The sequence below is a fragment of the Bactrocera tryoni genome, chromosome 4, assembly GCF_016617805.1.
Source record: "Bactrocera tryoni isolate S06 chromosome 4, CSIRO_BtryS06_freeze2, whole genome shotgun sequence".
NCBI classification, from domain to species: Eukaryota; Metazoa; Arthropoda; class Insecta; order Diptera; family Tephritidae; genus Bactrocera; species Bactrocera tryoni.
The window spans coordinates 65,104,679-65,127,522 of NC_052502.1; the positions used below are offsets into that span (position 1 = coordinate 65,104,679).

The 22,844-nt window shown below is 37.9% G+C and overlaps 1 long non-coding RNA gene across 1 annotated transcript in view; it reads left to right on the top strand.

The window, feature by feature from the left end:
- LOC120775400 overlaps positions 1-10,135 on the top strand; it is a 53,453-nt gene extending 43,318 nt beyond the window's left edge. The window contains exon 3 of the long non-coding RNA XR_005705329.1: positions 10,077-10,135. This is a non-coding gene — a long non-coding RNA (uncharacterized LOC120775400). The remainder of the gene's footprint in view (positions 1-10,076) is intronic.
- Positions 10,136-22,844: the final 12,709 nt, after the last annotated feature.

Below are 22,844 nucleotides of genomic sequence, written 5' to 3' on the forward strand. Positions count from 1 at the left end.
CCTTGTACGCTGAAGCTTGTGCATTTTTCTGCTTCTTCCCGGTCTTAACGCTCAACGCCTGCCTTTTGTTGCTGGTTTTTTGTTAAATTGCAACGATTTGTTAACCTGACATTGGCATTGAAAGCTGCGGCTGCGGCTGTGGCTGCCTCCAGCTCCACTAAATTCCTTTTCCCAAAATTAGAGTTGAACTTTCGGTTGGAGTTGCGTTTTGACTTTTCGTTATTTGCCCCCAGCACTCCCCTTCTGCTTTCTAGCTTTTACTTTTCTAATGCGGCGCTTTCATTGCTGCACATTTTTGTTGTTGCCTTTTGTGGGCATTGTTTTTTTTTTTTCTTTTTTTTGCCTGTGCTTGTGCGCTTTCGCCGCAAGTGGGCCGTAATGCATATAAATGCGTTTAATTCGCTGACATTAAACTGACAGCGGTGAAAGGATGAAGTATTTAGCGATTCTATTTAAGTTTGTCTGTGGAAATAATCAATGCTTTCGAGGAAAAATGAGCGAAACATTTCTTCCAATAGCAAAAGAGAAAATCTGTATTCAAAATCAGCTACTTAGAAGACAGGCTTTGTTCTTGGCGAAACGAAATTAAAGGAAACATTAATATTTCCACACGATTTCACAAAACTCTGCGGGCTAGACTTTTCCAATCTACAAAAGTGAATTCTTCATATTTTAACTCATTTCATAATAAATCAGTTCCATTTCTCATATTTATATAATGTGAATTTGAAAAAGCGTAGCAAATGGGTCTGGTAGTGCACGAGGCCAAGACGAAATATCTCTTGCCATCAAACAAACAGTTGTCGCAATCGCGACTTGCTCCCACGTCACTGTTGACATTCATAACTTCGAAGTTGTAAATAATTTCGTCTATCTTGGCAGCAGAGTCAACACCATTAACAATATCAGCCTTGAAATCCAAAGCTGAATCATCTTGTCAACATTTGCATTTTCGGACTCAGTGGCCAATTAAAAAGTAAAGTCCTCTCTCGACGAACAAAGACCAAACTCTATAAGTCACTCATTCTTCAGAATATTTATGGTCCTTTCCGCATTGACCACGGTGAATTTCGCAGTCGATGGAACGATGAACTGTTCGAGATATATGGCGACATTGACATAGACCATCAATACAAGAGACAGCAAACCTCTTCAGCTTTGAAGGTTTTCGACCTTCACTCCGTTGAAAAGACCAGGTGAAGGAGGACTTGGCTACACTTGGAATCTCCAATTGGCGCCAAACAGGAAAGGAAGAACGCATAAGCGGTGGCTTCGCCAATAAAGAAGTGCAAAAATTGTTTAATAACGGATACTGCTTTCATAAAAAGCAAGAAAAAATGTTAACTTCGGCTGCAGTAAAGCTATAATACCTTGAACAGGTGCATTTTTATAGCATAATAAAATATAAAAATATGCTTAAATATGCTCTATATATATTTTATAGAGCCTTTGACGTTTCCTTGTGGGCAAACTTCATGGCAAGCTAGTAAGTCTGCTCAGAATATAATTCTCACATTGGGACTATTGTCTTTCGTTTCCTAAATCGTCAAATTAGGAATCGGTGTTATCTTAACAGAACCTTATTATTAGGGTAATACTGTCAGTTTGTTTTCCATCAGAGTTCTTCGATTTTTTATTTAACCACGATCTTATCTTATCATAGCTTTTGGAAGATGAGGATTTGTTCCCAATACTCTCAGTTGCACCTTTTAAGTTTTCCCAGATATTATTTAACCAGGATATGCGTTCCTGTAGTTCTGATGGAAAAGATGTACCATGCTTTAGATGGGCAATTGTGAAAAATACCGATAAAATAATAAGAATCGTGGAGTCCGACCGTTTGGAATCATTTTAAGAAGGTTGTGTATAAATGAAGCTCGAGAGCTGCCACAAGAGTTAAAGCGAAAAAACCTCATTACCGAATATTTGTCTGTTAATCCCTGCTGGACCGCAACAAAATCGATCTTTTATAGTTTTAAAACATTTGGTTTCTGGTGATCGAAAGTGTGTTACTTATAACAACGTCAAACGAAAACCATCAAGGCCAAATCGCGCTGAGCCGGCGCAAACGTTGACCAAGCAATGATGGATGGTCAGAGAGGTTTTTCTATGTGTTCGTTGAGATTGACAGGGAATATTCGAACGTGTATTGTCAACAATTAGACCGTCTGAACGACGTCCATAAGTGGCCAGTAGGAGAGATATGGTGTTCCATCCGAACAACGGCAGGCTGCACACATTGATAATGGACGCCAGAAACGCTGGGAGCTTGGTTGGTTGGATTTTATGCAATTCAATAAAACCTTTCACGGTGCAGAGCAAGTTCGTGACTCAATAAATATACATTGGTAGCTTTATCCTTAGCTAGTTTTTAGGGTAAGCTACTACTTAATAGTTTGTAGAAGACAAATATTTGTACGCTCAGATGATATTTGTTCAGATTTTGAAAGCGACGCTTTGAAGAAAGCCGCTTATTGTATAGTGATGTGATAAGCTGAAAGCCGTCATCAGCCATTGTTGTCATAACAGTCGCCTTAACTACTTTGTTAAGGCACTTAGCGAGAAGTTAGAGATCCATGACTGATGTCTTGGTATGATATTTTATATTTGCCAGAATACTTTGCATTCTAAACCGCGAGTTTTTGAAAGGTTGTATATTTCGAAGAGTTTTGAAAATAAATTTTTGTATCAATTGGTTACTGTTCCCATCCCAATAGTGCAGCATTGGACTCTAATCATGAGGACAGTTTGGATTAGTCTAGAAAAATTGTGCATTGTTTTGTTTTTCGAAAGTTATTTGTTTGTTCCTTTAGCTCCAACTCCGATTTATTTTGTACTTCTGGATGTTATCCTAATGGTTCCTACGTGCATTTGAAAGGCTTTTTGATTTTTTCGGAAATATTTTTATCTCAGAGATATGCTTAAATAATTACATTCTTTACTGAAAATCGTAAACTTTATTTTAGAATTATAAAGGTTTGACCATAGATTGTTGTTGGAAAAAATGTCCTAGTTGTAAGCCTAACAACATTCAAACCTCGATGTTTAGAAGTGTGATTTTCGGTACATGTCACTCATGTCTCAAAACACTGTAAAACTGTGTGCTTAAGGCTTGTATCTAACGGGTGATCCAAGTATAGGTACATTTTTCAAAAATCTTTTTTTTTTGACAGATCACGCGTAAGCCGTGCAAGCTGTCATGTTAGATTTGTTCGGTATTGTTTTGAGTCTCATCATGGAAAGGATTATGTCTAAACAACGTTTCCAAATCGTTCAACTTTATTACGAAAATGCACGTTCTGTAAAGTATGTGTTTCGTGCGGCTCGCTCAAGTTATGATCAACATAATCGGTCTATTGAGCGCACTTTTCGCAACACCATCACCCATTTTGAAATTGAAGCTCGTGAGCTCGGTGACATCTGGTTTCAACATGACGGCGCCGCTTCCCGACATCGCTCAATCAATGGATTTATTGAGAGAATATTTCGGTGAGCACGTTTTGGGCTGATCGATTGGTCAACAAATCGATGATATCACACCGTTAGGCTTTTCTTGTCGGGATATGTAAAATCTAAAGTCCATGTGACAATGCCGCTTCGATTCAGGTTTGCTGCAAAACATCACGCGTGTTATTCGCCATCTGCGACGTAGCCGCGGCCAACATTTTAAAGAGTACTATCGATTGATAATGAACATTCCCCATTCAACTTGAAGTTTCTTTGTTTTTTCTTTAAAAAGCAGGGAACCTGGAAATGGATCACACTTTGTAATGAAAATCACTGTCAAAAATGCGTCTTTTTTTTAAATGATAACAACTTTTCAACCTTTCTCGAAAATTTAAGATGTTCTTGTAATAAACGCGACCATTAAAATTAAATATCCATGTGATTTATAACAGTAATATTAATGTATGAATATACACACACACCCACACTACCCGGAATCGCATTTCATTTTGAAGATTTCTCACACCATTCGAAGTCTAACCTCACATATTGGACCAAACTTTGCGCTATGGTGACAAGCGCCTTGTTTCGACAAAGTTTAACCTCCGGCCAACCCACCGACTAAGCGTCGCACAGCAGTTTGTTTAATTAACTTTTGTTTGAACTTGTCGCATAAATCTCTTTCCAAAACGTTTTGACCTGCGTTGAAAGCATTGAGTACGCTGGAAGACAAGTTGAAAGTAATGAAGGGCGACGAAAATCGACAAACATTTGCCATTTGAAGTCAAAACATGACAACAGCAAGCCAAACAAACACATACGGACATATTTATAGTGACAGAAACAGTTGTAGCAAATAATAGCGAATGTATTTAAGGGATGTGGCACGACGTGTGGGCGGAGGGTTGGGAGGGTGGTAGGAGTAAAAGTTCCTGCCAAATAACTAGCAACGTAAAGAATTTTAACGAGTGCTGCGGTCAAATACAAACATTACCCATATAAAATACTATGCGCGGGGTGCTGAGTGCAGTAGCCCAAGGTTGAGAAAGAAGTGGCGTTGAGTCTGACAACCAAAGCGCTCAGTGGCGAGCAGTGTAGCGCACATTTGGTCAGCTGGCAGTAGTGGCTCACTCATGTCTAAATTGTTAGGCATTTGGCATTTCGTATCAAGCTGCCGCCCACACTTTCTTATGTGCTGCTGCCACCCACAGCGCGCTTCTCATCTTTGCGTAATCGCCAAACCGCAAAAACTCATTATGTGCACATTTTTCCAACATCCCGTCTTCACACAACAAACAAAACAGCGAAAAGGTTCTGTGGCAGTAAATATTTGCAGGACATGACTGAAGGTTGTCGCACAAGCGGCAGACAGCGTTGGTGGGAGCTAGCTCTGAGGTGTGGGCGCAGGTTTGTTGGGTTGCGTAGCGGTGATGGCAACAGGAAACCGGAAATAATGTACGAATTGTGCTAAACTATATTTTTATATGATTCTTGACATGCTTATGTCATGAAGTGGGGGCGTGAAGCAAGTGTGCTAATGCACATGAAATTAGTGAAGGTTCGCAATCAGTAAGTAAGCAATTTTGTCGCAATTTAACATAAGAGGGTAGGGATTTACAGCGATGTGGATATACACCGGTGCTTTCTATGAGAGTTAGGGGTTTAATAAAATACTAAATAATGGAGGTTTACTTTTATCGTTCCGTCAGTGCGTCGAACTAATAATCCTTTTCGCCAGATTGGTCAAGTAGGTCTTCTCAAAGAGAACAGTTTAATTTTAATTTGCACAAAGCTTACGGTACTTGAATCGTTCTACACTGCTTTTGAGCTTTCAAAACTCACAGAAGCTTAGCTGAAGTGCGAATACACAACTTCAAATATCCGTCTGATTTATTTACAGGCCTGAAATGTGTTATTACTACTTTAGAGGCTTCAAAAGTACCCCTAATACTTTAGGAAAGTGTGGTCAAGCTTCTTTAAATAATTTGAATTAAACTGTTTAACCGCTTAAGCTTACCTTGATTGGCTTCGTGTTGCTTTTGTGGTACCAAAATACCTTAAATACTCAGCGGGAGCGCAGTCAAATATCTTGAATTACCTTCTTAAGCGTTTATAAGACCACAGTTTTGTTCAAATATCCACAATCCTAACAAAGAAAATGAATAATTACAGTTTAGCTTCTTCCAAAGACTTAATTAAGAATGGCTTACTAGGATTCCTAAACGTACTATATACTATCTCAGCAACATAAAATTCTCATTTTTTTATTGAACACTGAGATTTCATTACGACATTCGATTTGCAAATACATATGTTCTGGATATAAGTTTAGAGGCGTGTGGAAAATGTATTTTAGCGAGTATAGATTAGGGGGATGTTCGAGTCTCAATCGTTGAGGCAGTATAGCAGGATATTATACGAGTATTCGACGCAAAAATGTTACAATATAAATATCAGTTGAGTAAATAACTGCATCGAACATCCTTAACTTTCTTCATTTGTGGCGTCAATTTGTGCAGAAAAGCTTGCCGAAACCAAAATCCGAATATTGGAAAAAAATTATTGAAAAAAGACCTGGAAAAGCTGAACTTGCATACATTTTTTGACGAAGTTCTTGTAATTAGTTTAGAAAACTGAGCTTCCACAAGTCTCAGAGAAAACTTTTGGAGTCAGTTTATAGTTTGGTTATGCTTGGGTTGAGAGAAAAAGGAGATTATCAGACTAAACTCAGTTATCATGTTGATACCCATAACCGCTACCCATATCTCATAACTAGCTACCTAACTGAAACATCATGCAAAGAGAACTTGTGAATAACTAGCTTTCATTCACTTACGTAACGCTTTGCGATTAACCCACATTAATTCATTTACGACCTGAAAAAACTTGAGAACGCTGAGTTTTAATAGATTTTAGTGACAATTCTTGGGGTGATTTTGATAAAATCGCGATCATTTAGCTCTGGTAGTCTTGAGAATAGTTTACATTGGGGCTTAATTCCTTTGACCCCGGTAGATTTCCAAGGACGGGTACATAGGCTTCATATTACAATAGCAAACTATCGGATCAACTTCTCTCTAAAACACGAGTTTATATGCTTGATAATGAGCAGATTTTAAATAGGATTGAAACATTCTCTAGGAACCCAACATTCGTATATATTACCTGATATTTTGTAATACCTTTTCCTTAGTTATTGGATCCAATGTGATACCAACATCTTTGAGTTTACATAGAAAGTTTTGCTTGAAACCGAAAGCTTTAGCATATGCTGTAGATACTTTATGTCATGTGTTATGGCCATCCATAATACATAATTGAACTGCAATGTATCGTATAGAGACCAAACCGTTCGAATTTAGTCTACACCAAAGGAGAAGAAATTTTCTGGAAGGCTGCTGGAAGGGTTGGATTTCTTATGAAATGAAGATTCATACAATTTCTAGTAATAGTGTGGCATTATATAATTTCTGTTTCATGTTTTATATTTCTACCAGCTGAAAATACTATGAATTTGCCGGCAAACAGGCAGAAACCCTCAATATGATTCAAAACAACTGCAGCTCTTTAAATAAAATGTCTGCATACAAATCCTTACTACAAGTACAATGTGCATTTCCTAGTATATTCTTAGCTAAAGAGGACCGTAGGCTATTTTCTATTTGATTGACGCTGATTGTCTCGATGTGATTTTTTTATTAAAAACAGTATTTTCTTTTATTATATTATTTCACGAGGTTAGGTTTAGTAGTTGTTCCGCTCTGAAATGCCTATGAAGTAGGCTGTAGACACAAATTCAAGTTTATTTGAATGTGTCTGCCGACATTCCTCAGCATCTTGTAGTTTTATTATCTTCAATGCTTCTTTTACAAACTTCGTTTGCTTGCTTAAGGGTTGCCAGCTTACTAAGGGATAAGTCTTTGGCGGTTAGTTTGTATTTAATTTTTAGTTATGAGCTAGGTTTTTTGTGGTTTGAAACTGTTTATTCTAGCAAAAATAATAACCTATCAATGTATATGATAATCTTAAGTGGATATAACGTTTTCTTAGAGCTAATACAATCTCAAGTATTTCTACTCGTAGTTTGAAAAAAAACTGCACATTCCACATCTTCTCCTATCTATACATCAGTCCAAAAGCATACATACTCTTATATCTTTACTTGAAACGGTCATCAAGAGTAGCATGTAATACACATTCTCCAAAACGAACTTTAGCGAGGAGAGAGTGCGTAATCCAAGCAAGTGCTTGAACGTAAATCAATATCCAATGGAGCTGATAGCTCTCTCTGTCCAAAATCTGTTCCTCAAACGTTTGTTTATGACAATCCTGTGTTGGATATTTTATGGAATCAGATCTTGAGTTTTAGTGGGTTTAGTTAATAATACAATTACTCTTTCGTTGTATAGTAATTTCGATTTTGAGATCTTGTTATTAAGTCAAAAGTAATGTCAAAAGCGACACATGATACAACTTTAATTTATGACGGGATTTCATTTCTTCTTTGCAAGCTACTACAAGTATATAATTGCTTTATCATGTTTCTAAAGACCAGTTCCGTCATATAAGCGGTAGATTAGATTAGATTAGATTAATGAATGAGGAATGCACCGCGACTTTGGGTCTATTGTGCCCTCTCCTAAATCACAAGGACTCACCTAGCCCCAGCACATTGTTAAAGTCCAATATTCTACTGGATGCTGAGGCGATGCGATCCCTATTCGGAAACATGGCTCCACGGGCCTTAATCCTGCATCTACAGACTGCTGTGCTGTCGATTAGCAGGTATCCAAGCGATAAATAAAAATCAATAGATAAATGAAAATCCCAATCCCATTTTGAGTTGCAGCTGCTTAGCGAAGTAATGAGTCATCAGTGGATGCACTGTTCTTTGAATTCTCTAAAGTCTTTCTGTTTATAAAACTTAATAGAAGGTGATACCTATTTCTTAACAAAAGTTCGAACGTATTTTGGGATTTACCTTTCAAGAAGCTGAAGATTTTAGATATTTTCATAAGATTTTGCTTATCAGAAAACATTCTGCTCGGTTGAAAAAACCCTTTATATACCGATCGCTTTTTTAGGTATTCGAATCTTGACGGTCTGTTATTGTTGTAGGGAGGGAGTTGTTAGATGAGTGGGATTCACTAGACATGCAAATAGATGGCTGGAGTCATACGAAAACCATTTGCACACTGGACACATATGTACATGGTAGGTCACATACGATTCTGGATAAATAGAAATTTAACCTGGTAAAGTATTCAGAACAAATGGATCACTCTTGGTTCTCGGGGCAACTCGAGGTCTTCATCTGCTATGGCGGGTGGTTTGATCCCGTCATTCTCTGGGATGGAGCCGATGAAGGTGCTGATGGCTCTACTGTGAATGGCGATCAATGCGTGTCTAAAGTTTATTGCGTCCGTGGTCGATCAGGAAGCGGCTCCGCTTCAAGCAGACGATTGGAGAGATGGTTTCTGCGAAAACATACCAGAAGAAAGTGCCTGGAAGGAATGTATTGTGTTTCTTGACCGCAAGTGTTCGCAGAAGACGTCAAGAGGCATCCTTTAACTGTATGAAAAGCTGTATTTTAACACGTCTCAAACTTCTTCGTTGGCATTTCCCTACATCTAAGCTAGCATATCGGTGCAGCGTAGTTAATGACCGGTCGGCAGATTTTGTTGGTTGTTTCGGCTGTGTAATTAAGCTATAATCGCAGTCATATGAGGCTTGAGAGTGCTGGGATGTCAAGGGTAATGCCTAAAATCTTAGGGTTGTCCACAGTCGGAATTTAACCGCCTTCTCGTTCATTTAAAAAATATGCTCGCTTTGGATTTATAGCCTGATGTAAATATCGTATAATTATCTGCGTAAAAGGTGTTGGAATTTCTCTCTGGTGGTTCAGAGACTTTCGAAATATAAACGCTAAACAATAGCGGAGAGAGGACACCACTCTGCGAAACCCACTGTTTAATTCTTTTCAACTGAGGGTTTTGTTCTCGAAGCAATACGGATGATTGCCGATCGCTCAGATAATTCATGGCCCATTTCTTCAGCCCTGGAGAGATTGTCTGCTCGCTAGTTGAGCTCGTAACACACTTGGGGAAGCTGTTGTGCGCATTGTAATGCTCATAAATTTGCTTGCAAAAAATGTATATTATTATTACCGAACTATGTAACTGCTGGCAACCTTGTTTTCTTGCTTCCTGCGACTTTGATTATGATTATTGCCTATTTCTTATTACGATTATTGTTTCCATTTCATTCGGCATATAATTTTATGAAAAATCTCATAGAGAATGGTTATTCGCAATCGTCTTCGCACATTTACTTGTTATTTATAGTCGAAGGACATGGAAAATGTGGGTTTGGGGTGGCAATAAGATTAGAGACAATGAGTGTGTGGTAAGTTAAAGAACAATGCTGACCGAATCTTAAGCAAATAAAGCAAGAAATGTGTCTAAATATGTATGTATTTCTGTCTGCAAGTCTTTTATGAGATCCTGTGAGCGCATGAGGTTCTAGAAAAAACTGTTTTTGTCCTTTTTTTTATAAACATTGCATTTTCTTTTGTTCATTTTCTAATTGCGCTTTTGTAGTAATTTCTCTCTCTTCAATTTTTCTTGCAGGCGCGACAAGGCCGCAGCAAATGGCGAACCTTTCACCGAGCCGCCACCGCGTCTACGCGGCCAAAGCGCTTACTTAGCGGTAAGTACGGGATTTTTTCATTATTTTCTCAGCTAAACAGTTACTTCAAAATTATTTGCACTTTTTTACACACATTTTAGCAGCACAATTTCCAGCAGCCGTTTACCGTTGTACGCTTGCTGGCATTTTAATTTTGATTTTAGCTCAAAGCTACTGTTATATAAGTGTGTTTGTAAGTATGTGTGGGCATTTGCTTGTAGTGCCACGGCCACATGCCGTTAAATGCTTTTAAGCTTTTAAATGCGCTGCGTCCACATGCCACATTTGCAATGCAACATGTCCACTACGCCAACTCACACGCCTGCCACTTTATGGCTTTGTCACTTTGCCACTTTCGCACATTTCGCGCTCATTTCCACTTTCTTGAAACTTCATCGTTTCATTGTCATCTTCACTGCTCCGCCGTGTCTTGCCACACCTTAACAGCCTGTTGTTCCTGCAATTTCCACTTAGTTGCGCACAATGCTGTTGCATGCCACTTCGTGCCACTGAAGTAATTTCCTGGCAGCCGGTTTTCTTACTCCATTATTTGCCTGTTACTTATTTAAAGTTTATGGCGTTGGCTCGGGCCACCAGCTGCCAGCCAGCCAGCCAGCCAACCGACCGCCGCGTTGAAAGCATCCTTTTGTGGCATCATTGCGCTTTATTGTTGTCGTCCATAATAATATTGCAACTTTTGAGTGTGTCGTGTCGTCTGTCTGTGTGATGAGTTAAGTGTCTCAGCATTATGTTGTGCTGGCTTTATGAAATTTAATTCATTATTTATAACGTGGAATATTTTATGGTGTCCATAATCGCATAACTTAGGACTTACATAATTGCTGCATATAACATATTATATTTTTGTTACTCTCTGCGGATACATGGAAGTATTTAAGGCTCGTCCTAAATAGAAAGCTTTAATGGAAGCCTAATATCGAGGAGAGAGCAAAGTAGGAATTGATTGTCTTGTACTGATAGATAGATAGATTATTAACGAGGTAATGCTCCGCGACCTAGGGTATATTGTGCCCTCTCCTATATCACATGATTTCCCAAAGTTCCAGCAGCCTGAATAGTTCCAGAAGTTTGCCGGGCGCTATTGACGTGATGTGATCCCTGCTAATGTATATGGAACCCAGGGCCTTAAGCCTTCTTCTGCAGATTGCTGTACAATCCAGAATTAGGTGTGCTGGTGTTTCCTGTTCCAGGTCGCAGAACCGACAGTTAGCACAGGAGACTATGCCCATGTTGGACAAGTGCTTCCTGAGCTTGCAGTGCCCTGTGTAGATTTATCTTGTACTGTTTCAGGTGGGGTCTCTCAGCGAAAGTTGTCCTCTAACTCTACCAACAAACCTTTTATGTTCTATGGGTAATTTGTGTGGTGGATAACGCTAAAAAAGATAACACAACACACAATGAAGCTCGAAAGCGTCCAATGCGCGGCGCTCATCAGCATGTGTGGTCTGTGGTCCACTGCAACCATGGAACTCAATGCCATTTTGCATAAAGTGACCATATATCGTCAGAAGGTGTATGGCCGCGAAAGTTGCTATCAGACTCGGAGAATCTGGATTTTTTAATGAACACATGTCTGAACCTACGAAAATCCTCACATGCTTTGACTTTATACCGGATCTTTTGGATCATGGAGTTGGCAAACAAAACATTTGAAGCCATTGAAGGAAAGGGGCAGTGACGAATAGTTCAAAGCTTGGGGAAGTCCTTGAACTCATTAACCGGGCATTCAGGTCTGGTTAAGGAATGCCCAACCTTTATCAATGGTATCTTGTCAATTTTTCATAACACTAATATGCGTGACAGGCCACAGCGGTATTGCAGGCATCTGCAAAACTGATGAGCTGGCCAGGAAGTGTACGGTAGCCTCATTGTCAGTAGAATGCGAACAAATCAGTGCTGCTTATCTTCATGTGTTCTACAACTGAATTCTGATTTACGCGGGAACTTGGCCAGCGTTCACCAGCCAGGCAGGCTACCAACAGTTCATGCGCCGTCCAATGATCCTTTCGGCCCACGATTGAGCGGAAGTGATCCAGTGTACTCTTTACTCTCAGTAAGGCTAGCCGCTCCTTAGTTATAGGGGCCATTGTCCTATCAGTGTTCAAGCTCAATATGCTTAGTTGCAAAGCTCCACTAGCATAACGATGTCGGTATTGCGGACGCTTGCGGACGGAGGTCTTACTAGTATTTTCTTTAAGGGCATGTAACATAGCATTATCAATGTTACAGGTTCAGTTCTGTATCTCACTTTAACTACCTAAAAAGGGAAACTGCACTTTAATCATTTCTTATTCGACTCCCTGGCTTCACAATTTTTTTAAGAAGTAACGGTTCCATAAGCTACTTAATTACGTGGGACCTTGTTAAAAGGATGACCAGACAAACAGGGTGTTAAAACAGTAGAATATATTTACGAATCCAACACTATTGTTGTCGACTGAAAAAAACCGCCTTCTGTAGAGTCTGTGTGAAAATATTATTTCAAGAAGCATCGAAAACTGCGACTAGTTCTGAGAAAATTGCACACTAATTTTGCATTTACTGCTTCAACATTACCCTTCTAGAGTCTGCTAAGAGAGAGCAAGCGCTACCGCTTCCACGGCGGTCGGTATTCACTCAGCAGTACCTATTATAGGCTTGGCTTTTCTAGTCCAGGAGAACATTTCTTCACATCGAAAATTCTCTCGAAATGTATTAAGGATATTACTTACATACAATACAAATGAGAGGTGAAGCTCGGTCAAACTTGTTGCTAACACTGCTACTGTACTTATATAAGTATATGAAACTCAAGTTCTATCTAAACTTGCTCCCCATTTTAATGACACTCTTTCATAAATGAGCAATTCAAATAATGCAGATCCATTATATTTAAGCAGCATCATTTTCGAAAAGAAGCCTTGCACTAAAAACATAATTACTTCCTTTACGAAAACGCTAAAAAATAAGTGCCAAAATGAGCTCACATTAGTCCTCAACAAAAGCAAAGAGGATATTGCGCTAATGTGCCAGGATATGGAAACAATTGAGGCAAAGAGAGAGAATTAGGGTTGAGCAAGATAAGTAGCTTTAAATGTCTTCTTTTGAATAGGTAAATAGACACACTTTCCTTTGCGGACTGGCGCGCTTGGAGAATGCCAATGAGTTGGAGGGAAATTTTGAGCTTTCTGATGCGCCGTATGCCGTCATTGCGGGGATATTTGTAGTAAAGGAGTGTAAGGAGATTGCGATTATCTCACTATGAGCTTACTAGTGTAGAACTACTCGTGGCGGTCATTTAAAATATGTTGTGCTAACAGCCACCTCCACAACTCGCTGCCATCTTGCCACTAATGGAATTTTAGCATTGCCAGGCGCCCTTTGACTCCTCGCGCTTTTATTTGATGAGCTAACGCCGCTGAAAGGGCAAGTGATTTGCGGAAGGCACGCACTAACGGTAATATTATACTGATTATCATACTTATTGTTTGTGTTATTAGCGCACAGTGGTGCGAGCTTGATGAGCAAGTGCAGTAGAGTAGAGAGATGAGAGAGTTGTGGAATAAAAGAGAGGTGTTTGTGAACAGAAAAATATATTATTTCGCGAAATTTTAAAGGAGTATAAAGCTTTGTTTACAAGTACTATAAAAGTTTAACAGTTAGTTTTGTTTATGACGTGGCATGTGGCGATCTCTTAACATTCTTGAAAGGCACAATTTTAGCATTGAATGACTGAAAGTCGGTCTGAAATCAAGCTCTGGTGCTTTTTTTGGAGATATAATTTGAAAAGAACCATTATAGAGAAAGAAGAAAAGCGACGTTGCTCTTTGATGTAGTAGCTATGATTTAGCATCTCTTGATATTATGCTTTCATTGCCTTTCAGCAAGCTGGAGAAGTGTTCTTTCCATAATTTCAATAAGCTCTGGGCATCAGTCACTAGTTTACAGCTGGGAGTTATACAAGTGTACGTGCGGAGTTTGAAACCTTTTGTTAGTCCCTGCATGTTTTCGTAGAAATTTCGAGTATTACCCCAGTTAGCCAGCTTGTCAAGCTCTTCTTACTCTCGCATTTCGGCCTATCTATCATCCCGCACGTGATGTGGCCGATTGTAACGTAGCGAGGAAGGCAATCTGCAGACAGGGTAACTTGATGAATTTCCCTATGCTAGAACTACAGATAACCATATTTCGGGCCCCGGCGAAATCCATCAACCACAACCCATTTAGGGAGTCTAAAATTTACGACCGTTGTGCCGAAAATACCTTCTTTGCCCACCTTAGGGTTAAGGTCCACAAGCATGATTTTGATGTCGTGGCGGGTGCAGTTTTCATAGGTGCGCTCAAAGCGCTCATAGACGACATATTTGAGCACATCGTCCTTCTCTTCCGTCGGCGAAATTGCGCAAATCAGTAATATGTTGAAGAGCTTCGCTTTGATGCGGATTGTGGCTAGGCGTTCATCCAATGGAGTGAATGCCTGTACTCGGCGACGGAGTTTCTCTTCCACCTCCATTCCTACACCGATTTTGTGCTGCTTTATATGGCCAATGTAGTATATGCCACAATGACCTACTCGTCTCAGTCCTTGTCCCATCATTTTCTTACATCATTTTTCAACGCACTTCTTGGACGGCGGTAATGTCACTTTTACTCTTACGAGTACATTAACCAGATGGGTAGCGGATATCATCCCAATTAAGGGACCGGACGTTACAGGTGCATGCCCTTCAATCGTAATCCTTATTACGTTTGCAGTGGTTGTCATCAAAAAGGGGATCTTTTATCCAAGCATGTTTTCTTTTTTTCATTGGGGGTGTTTTTAACGTGGCGGGTCCCAAAGCCAGCGCACAACGCTGGGGAGGGATGGTTCACCTTCCCACTTTAGCTTACTTTCAAATAAATATTTATTGGCTACCAGCGTATTCTTGGCCTAAAACTGGAAATCGGGGACTGCTTAAGTCATATGTAGAAGAATCGTTTCTGGTCATTCCGAAGTGAATGGTGCTCAGAGAACTTTCCTCACTTGCGTGAACTTTTACACATGGCTCCATCCGCCAGCTAAGGCGATTCATGACTACTGTAACATAAAGCTGTGATACGAACTTAACGATCGGATTTAAGTGCTTGCATGGCAAAATTTTTCATTAGAGGTGATATCCTTACCAAGTTATCATAGGTTATTGTCCAAGGTAGTGGAATCTTCGCAGAAATGGTTCAGATAGCAGATATCTGCCATACAAACTGAACTATCAAAATCAAGTTGTTATACTATTTGTCCCACTGTACCTCAGCCCCCAAAACAGAACGCGAAGATTAACAGTCATTAGTTATGCGGAGAGGAAACAGTAGTATGCCACGTACTTACATACATACATACATATGTATATATGTATGTATGTATATTTATATGTATAAATAAATGTGTTTGATGCGCTGGCAGCCACCCCACGCAGTTGACGCGCATTAAATTGTGTGTTTAATCCAGTGGAAACATCATTACGAGCACCTGCCTAATTGCGCTAATCACCTGAGCTACGCACATAGCATAAACGTGAGGTGACGCAAGTACACAGCAATAAGCGAACAAACACCTAAACATATATATACCTTTGCTATATGTACATACATAAACATTGTTCTTTGTTATTAATGCTTTTGATGTCTTGCTAAATTATTAGGAGAAAGCAATTGCTACGCGGCAGAAGCTGTTCAGCTTGGTACCAAAAAACATATCCGCCACTTTGGCAATCCAGCTTCCTGGCCATTGTCCTCTCAGCGCAATTATGCTAATGTTTATGGTTGGCTTTAAAGCATTCTTAATATCATTTTTCATCTGCTGTGTGTGTTGTTGTTGTGGTTGTTATAAATTTCGATGCGCTAAAATGCTAATTTTTGTTATGAAAGTCATTGCATTGCATGTATGTGTGTGTGCTGTTCTTGTTCATTCATACTTTAATGCGTTGAAAACTACCAGGGCATCACTTGGCTGCCTAAAGGTATGCTACATTATTTTCTATTATTCGGTTACTAAAGCAACTGATGTTTCGTGGAGTGTCTTGAGGAGTTTGTGCACACTTTCCATAGAAGAAGAAACGCATATACATACATATGTACTCGGTATATAATTTTGTATGTATGCATACAAAAATATGTTTATAGTATTTATATAATAATATACATTAGGGTGATTCAAAAAATGTTTTTTTTTTTTCAATTGGTACTCGCAAAAATAGGTTCCTAGACACCACGGCTTCTTTTCCTCGTGTTGTGATCGATTGTAGCGTTGCGAGTTAGGCGCGTTTTCTCTCCACTGCGACACGGCACTGCTCATCGTACCAGCTGTTCTTTAGCCTTTCGCTTTGCGAAAACCAATGATTTCGTTTGCAGCTGTATATAAGGATCTTGAAATGCCTGAAACTCTTAGTGGTAAAGAATATGGATAAGTTACACTTCATTACTTTTTCACTTATCGATAAGTACTAGTATTATCGAGATTAAGTGTAGATAAATTAATATTTGCTCCTTTGAGATCTGGCAAGACCTCTCACCATTTTCTTATGTACATATAAACTTACAATGCAACTGTGCGCCTAAACTTTTAAATATTAGTTGAAAATTTAACATTTTTATTTGAAAAAACTCAATTAGTACTCCTTTTAATTCATGATTCACGGGATCCATTAATTATGATAATAGAAACATTCGCTGAATTGAAAATTGAAAGTGGCTCAAGTGCGTCTTTGTAGGGCTGATGCCTATGTTGAGTATAACGTTTTGAAGCCATGAAAGGAGCAGGGACTCACAGGAAATATATCGGCTAGCTTAAGATATTCAGAACAGATCTATAAATAGAGAATAACAATGAAAAAAAAAAAACACATTTTGTTGATGACAACATTTTGTTTGAAGAACATAATTTTTAAAAAAATTTAAAGGTACTGTTTTATGGGTTCGCGGTTAAAACAAAAATATATTTCTAATAACGATGGAATTGTTCTAAAGCAAATTGGCTTACGAGATATACAATCCGTTTAGCACGATTCTGTCAAAATGTTGTTGGTGATCATGGATATGCATAGCGTCTACTAGATGATACAAAGCGTTTGAGCCACCTAGTGAACGGTTTTAGGTCGCTGGTGGAGCTATGATATTTGGTTTGGAATTTCCTTTTTCGATTTTAAAAAGTGTCTTGTCCTAACTGAGATCATGAACATTAAGTACTTACTATAGATCTTTTTTTTATGATTTCAAGGTTCTGAGGCTGAAATCAATTGCCAAGAAGTCGACTTAAGAGTTAATTATTGAAAGAAAAATGTTTAGTTTTTCTAGCAATGCATCGTCAGAAATAGCACCGAAATTTGAGCGCGAAGGTAGACGACCACATGAAATTGCAACCAGTCTGTGGAGGAACACTTATTTTTAACACAATGTTCTGAAGAAACTTGGGAGTGATGCCACTAAAAGCTCTTAATAAAAAAGCATGAAATCGATCCATGCAACAATGAAAGCTAATCGTTTCGAAAATGCCATTAAGATAAGCCAATAGACTGGCACGAAGGCTTGGCAAGTCGCGTTGAGCAATTATTGCACCTTCAGCGCCGGCATTACGCATGCAACAATGCAACACAATGCAGATTCTGAAATTCAAGTGGCACTTGCGCAAATCTCACTGACAAACAAACATATTATATGCACATATGCAACAACAATTGGTGTTGTGCCCGTTTTTATTGACACTGCCTGCATAACAGTCGCAGCGAAGGCAGTTTGTGGCAAGTTGCGCGCGGTTACTCAGTAGTTACTTGCAGCAAGCTTTCAAAACAGATTGAGGTTATTCTAAAAAGAATCATATTCATAAACGTTGCAGTGGCAACTACGTGCTGCATGAATGCAACAACAACGACAGTAATAAATACAACAACAACACTCAACCACAACACAAACTGCATTCGATTAGCAACAGTGAAATGCATTTGCTGCCGCGCTTGCTGTTGCATGCCACTCGCCGTTGTTGTTGGCTTATGTTGTTGCTATGCGTTTGGCCAATGCATATTTGCAATTTAGACAATTGCTGTGTGCGCTCATAAATTTATTAGCATGTTTGCTGTGTGTAAAAAAAAACAACAACAACAAAGTGAAAATAAAAATTAAGCCACCAAGCAATCGGCGGCGCTGCAGCAACAACTGCCAATTTGAAAATCAACAACTCTTGGTGCACCCCTGTGGTTGTTGTTCTTATTTAGTGATACGTTGCTGACAGCCGTTGCAGCTGTGGGAAGCGGCGGACGCGTTGACATGGCTTCGCTGCTGCACATGCACACATGTTGCATGCAACAAAGCGCGCTATGCGGCAGCCATCAACCGTTGGCTACGTCAGCAGCGCTGCAATGCACAAACAAGCGGCAGTTAGTCAACAGTAGGCGATATTTGCGGCGAATAACAGCAACATGTTGCAACCAAATAAAAGTAATTGAAGGAGGTAGCAATGGCGGCCGGGAGTCAAGTGGCTGTTGGTGTAGTACAGTGTGTTGGTATTTTCTATAGGTTTTCTGTTGTAATATTTATTATTCGTATTGGTAATGGTATTGGTAATGGTGATGGTAATAGTACTTGTGTTGATTTCGGTAATTGTACTATTATTGTTTAATGATTATAGTATTGATAATAATCCTGCCTTTGTACTTATTGCTTATCTTAATATTGAGAATGGTACTAGTCTTGGTAATGGTACTTATATTGATGGTACTTGCATTAATTATTGGTTAATGGTTTTAGTAATGATAATAATACTGATTTTGTAAATGTTGATGGTCTTAGTTTTGGTAATGGTAATTGTTATGGTAATAGTCTTGGTAATGATAATACTGTTTTGTACATATCGCTTGGTAATGGTACTTATATTGATGGTACTTGTATTGATTATTGGTTAATGATTTTAGTAATGCTAATAATACTGATTTCGTAAATGTTGATGGTCTTAGTATTGGTAATGGCAATGGTAATTGCCTTGGTAATGATAATACTGTTTTGTACGTAGCGCTTGGTAATGGTAGTTATATGGATGGTACTTGTATTGATTATTGTTAAGGATTTTTATTAATGGTTTTTGTATTGATAATAATCCTGCTTTTGTGAATTTTTCTGATTTTATTTTATGGTATTGATAATGGTAATGGTATCAGTCTTGAGTTTAGATAAGGCATTTATATATATACTTTCTATAATTCTTTTATTTATTCTTTACAATGGTAATGATACTGGTATTTAAGTTCCGTAATGGCACTTGTATTGGTTTTTGGTAATGTTATTGTTTTGGGTTAATAGTTATGGATTGATAATATTAATGGTGCATGTATTGGTTTCGGTAATGCTACTTATAATGGTTAATTTTAGTATTGGTAATGGCAATGGTAATGGTAATGATACCAGTCTTGGTTTTAGATAGGATATTGATATACATACATATATACTATACTTTGAATAAATCTCTTGTTTGTGATTGACAAAGTGGTAATGATACTGGTATTGATTTTTGGTAATGGTACTGTTATCGAGTAATGTTTTTGGTATTGGTGATAATATTAATTATGTTAATGGTGCTTAGAGCTACTGGTGTTAGTATTGATAATGGTTTTGGTATTGGTAATTTTAATGGTAATTATACTGGGCATGGTACTTCTATTGGTTCCTTATTGCTCTTGAATTAGTTTTTGGTAATGTTATTGATATTGGTTAATAGTTATGTTATTGGTAATAATACTGGTTTATATTCTTGCTATTTAGTGGTACTGGTGTTAGTACTGATAATGATTTGCGTACTGAATATGTTATTGGTAGTATTTTTGTCAGTTTACTGGCTATTATACAAGGTTTGTAAATGATTCATTTGTAATGACTTATTCCCAAAATACTGTAAGTTGTATTGCTGTCGGTATTGGTATTGGTAATGGTATTGGTAATGGTATTTCTCTTGGTATTTTTTACTGATAACGTTAGTGAGTTTTTGGTATCATTAATTTTAGTATTGGTAATGAAAATTGTACTTAATTTAGCATTAGCAATACTTATACATGTATTGCTTCAATTAATATTGTTGACACACATAAATTGATAACATTCTTAATATCACATATTCGTCGGTACTGGTAATGGTGTACTGAATATGATTAATATTGCCAATAATATTATTGATTAAAATTTTTATAATAATGGTATTTTAATCGGTAATGGCATTGATAATGGTGCACAAATATTGCCGTTACTGTTTGTGATATTAATATTCATAATAATGATAGTGGTATTGGTAATAGTAATGGCTATTGATTACTTTATTTCTATAATCAACTTTAAACCCTAATTATTTTCGAAAATTTAAGTATCAATAGCATTTATTTCCAACCACAGTAGGTAATCAGCTTCATCATTACCATTCTTAGCATCACTTATGACGCCAACCGCGGATCCTTCTACATTGCTAGCATTGTTCCCTGCTTCGTCTATCCAAGTGATGTGTTCATATTCACACTTAACGGCAGCTAGCATCTTCATTTGCAAGCGATAGATGCTGGCGATTTATTTTTATAAACTTTTGCTCAGCGCCACTTCAACTTGCCACCGCGCGTAGTAGGGGCGCAATTCTTTAACGGGCGCACACATACAGCACTCGTGGCACATCAACTGCATCAACTTCGGCGGCATCATAAAACACCAAACGCTCAAATGCAAATCTCAAGACAGCGCATTAAATCTTCGCTCATAAATCAGCAAAGTACCTGCTTAACGATCGCCTCTGGGGTCGGGTGTCATAAGTTTGCGAAGTTCGGGAGTCGACGCCAGCAAATCATTTTATTCAATGGCTGCTGGCGCAATGCCTTTACATATGTATGTGTATATACGTATATACCATTATTTGTAAGTTGTATATATTTACTTAAGTATATACATATGTATGTCTCAAGTTGAGTGATGTCTCCCTTATGATTTCGTCGGCATTATGTTGCCTTGTTCGGTATTTTGGAGAGTGTACTTTCTTGCATAGGATAAACTGCAGACTTAGCATTTCACAATGTTATTAAATAAGTACATCATAATTACCATATGGCACAGTTTTTGAACTATTTGACTAATGATACGAGTAGTAGTCTTCAATTTAAGAAATAAAAATCCAAAATATAGAGCAGAAAGCCAGCAAAGCTGTAGAAATGCTTTAAGATGTCTGAAAAATGTGTACTTTTTGTAACCTCGCTAAGTCTTTTGAGAAAATATAAAATAGTTTGGAAGTCAAGTATTCAATAAACATGAATTATTCGTGTGTTACTTAGTTTTGGCAATTTATATATGTATAAAACATTTTTAAATAATTTTTTTTTACATTTCCAAAATATTCCTATTATAGGTAAATTAAATATATAAATATATTTCTCTTCAAACCCAACTTACCAATTCGTGTATTTGGAAGAACGTCAGTATTTTTAAGCCTTTACTAAATCTCTCGGATTCTAGCCTAAGGCACATGCCTTACAAGTATAATATCTTAGAAATAGTCTCCGAAAATTTGAAGTAAATCCGAAAAATACTTTTGAAGTTATTCTATAATTTTCCAGAGCCTCGAACGAACGGTCGTCTAATGCTTCGAATTCAATTTTCTCAAAGCTTTGTTTTTCGAACTGGTAACCACTATAGCTTGAAAACCGACACGTTGATTTCAATCATATTAATGCAGCTTTTTGGAAACATGAAAAACTACTGCTTAATTGGAGGAATATTGTTGTTTTTTTATTTTTAAAATTTTTTAAACAACTTACTGTTAATTTATTTTGGAAAATTTGACAAAAATTTCCTAAGGCTGCCATTTTTTATTTAAAAAAAACTCCGACATTAATTTTTTTGTCCGGTTTATTGGTTTTATGGTTTTACTTTTTAAAATAAAATAATTTATTGACAAACGAATTTATTTGAAATTGTAATTCCTTCATGTCTCTGAATAACCCTAAGCCCTTAGGCTAATCCATTGTGAATGGAGACTTAGCAGCACCGAAGAAAGAACTTTCACAAATATTTGGTGCTAGTGATAAAGAGGCCTTTCTATGTATAAACTTTCAAGCAATATTAGCGGAAAGTAGTCACGTGGAGGTTTTCTGCCTTTGTTTCAGACTTTGGTATTAAATATATTTGCTGTGAGATTGAAAGCAAGTTCGCTTAAAAAAGAATTTAAATGATTCAAATATAACGAAATGAATTGGAATGGAGTTCTATTTAAATGAACTTGAAACTCCCACCAAAAAACACAGTTTTTCTATTGACTTCTTTCTATATCGTATATAATACTTCAGCAATGAATGAGCGCATAGGTCTCTGTGACTTAGGGCTGTTGAAGCACTTTTGTCAATCAATAATAGATCAGCGTTTTTTTTGGTAAAAACTTGTCAAGGTCTGACATCCTGATTTCATAATCTTGACTGCCTTATATTCATTCTTTAGTAGGTACGACGGATATATTGGACGGCAGAAACATTGGTTCAGAAAAATTCCTAATAAACCTCATGCAACGACAAAGCGTTCGCTCGTTTGAGGTTAAAATGTGGATTTTTGGAGCTTAGTCTTGCACAAGCTCTAAAGTGCGATGCGATAATTTTGCATCACATTCTTTCAGACAACTTTTATAATTGCCATCTAGAATTTTTCAACCTCATTGCATGGCTACTTATTGA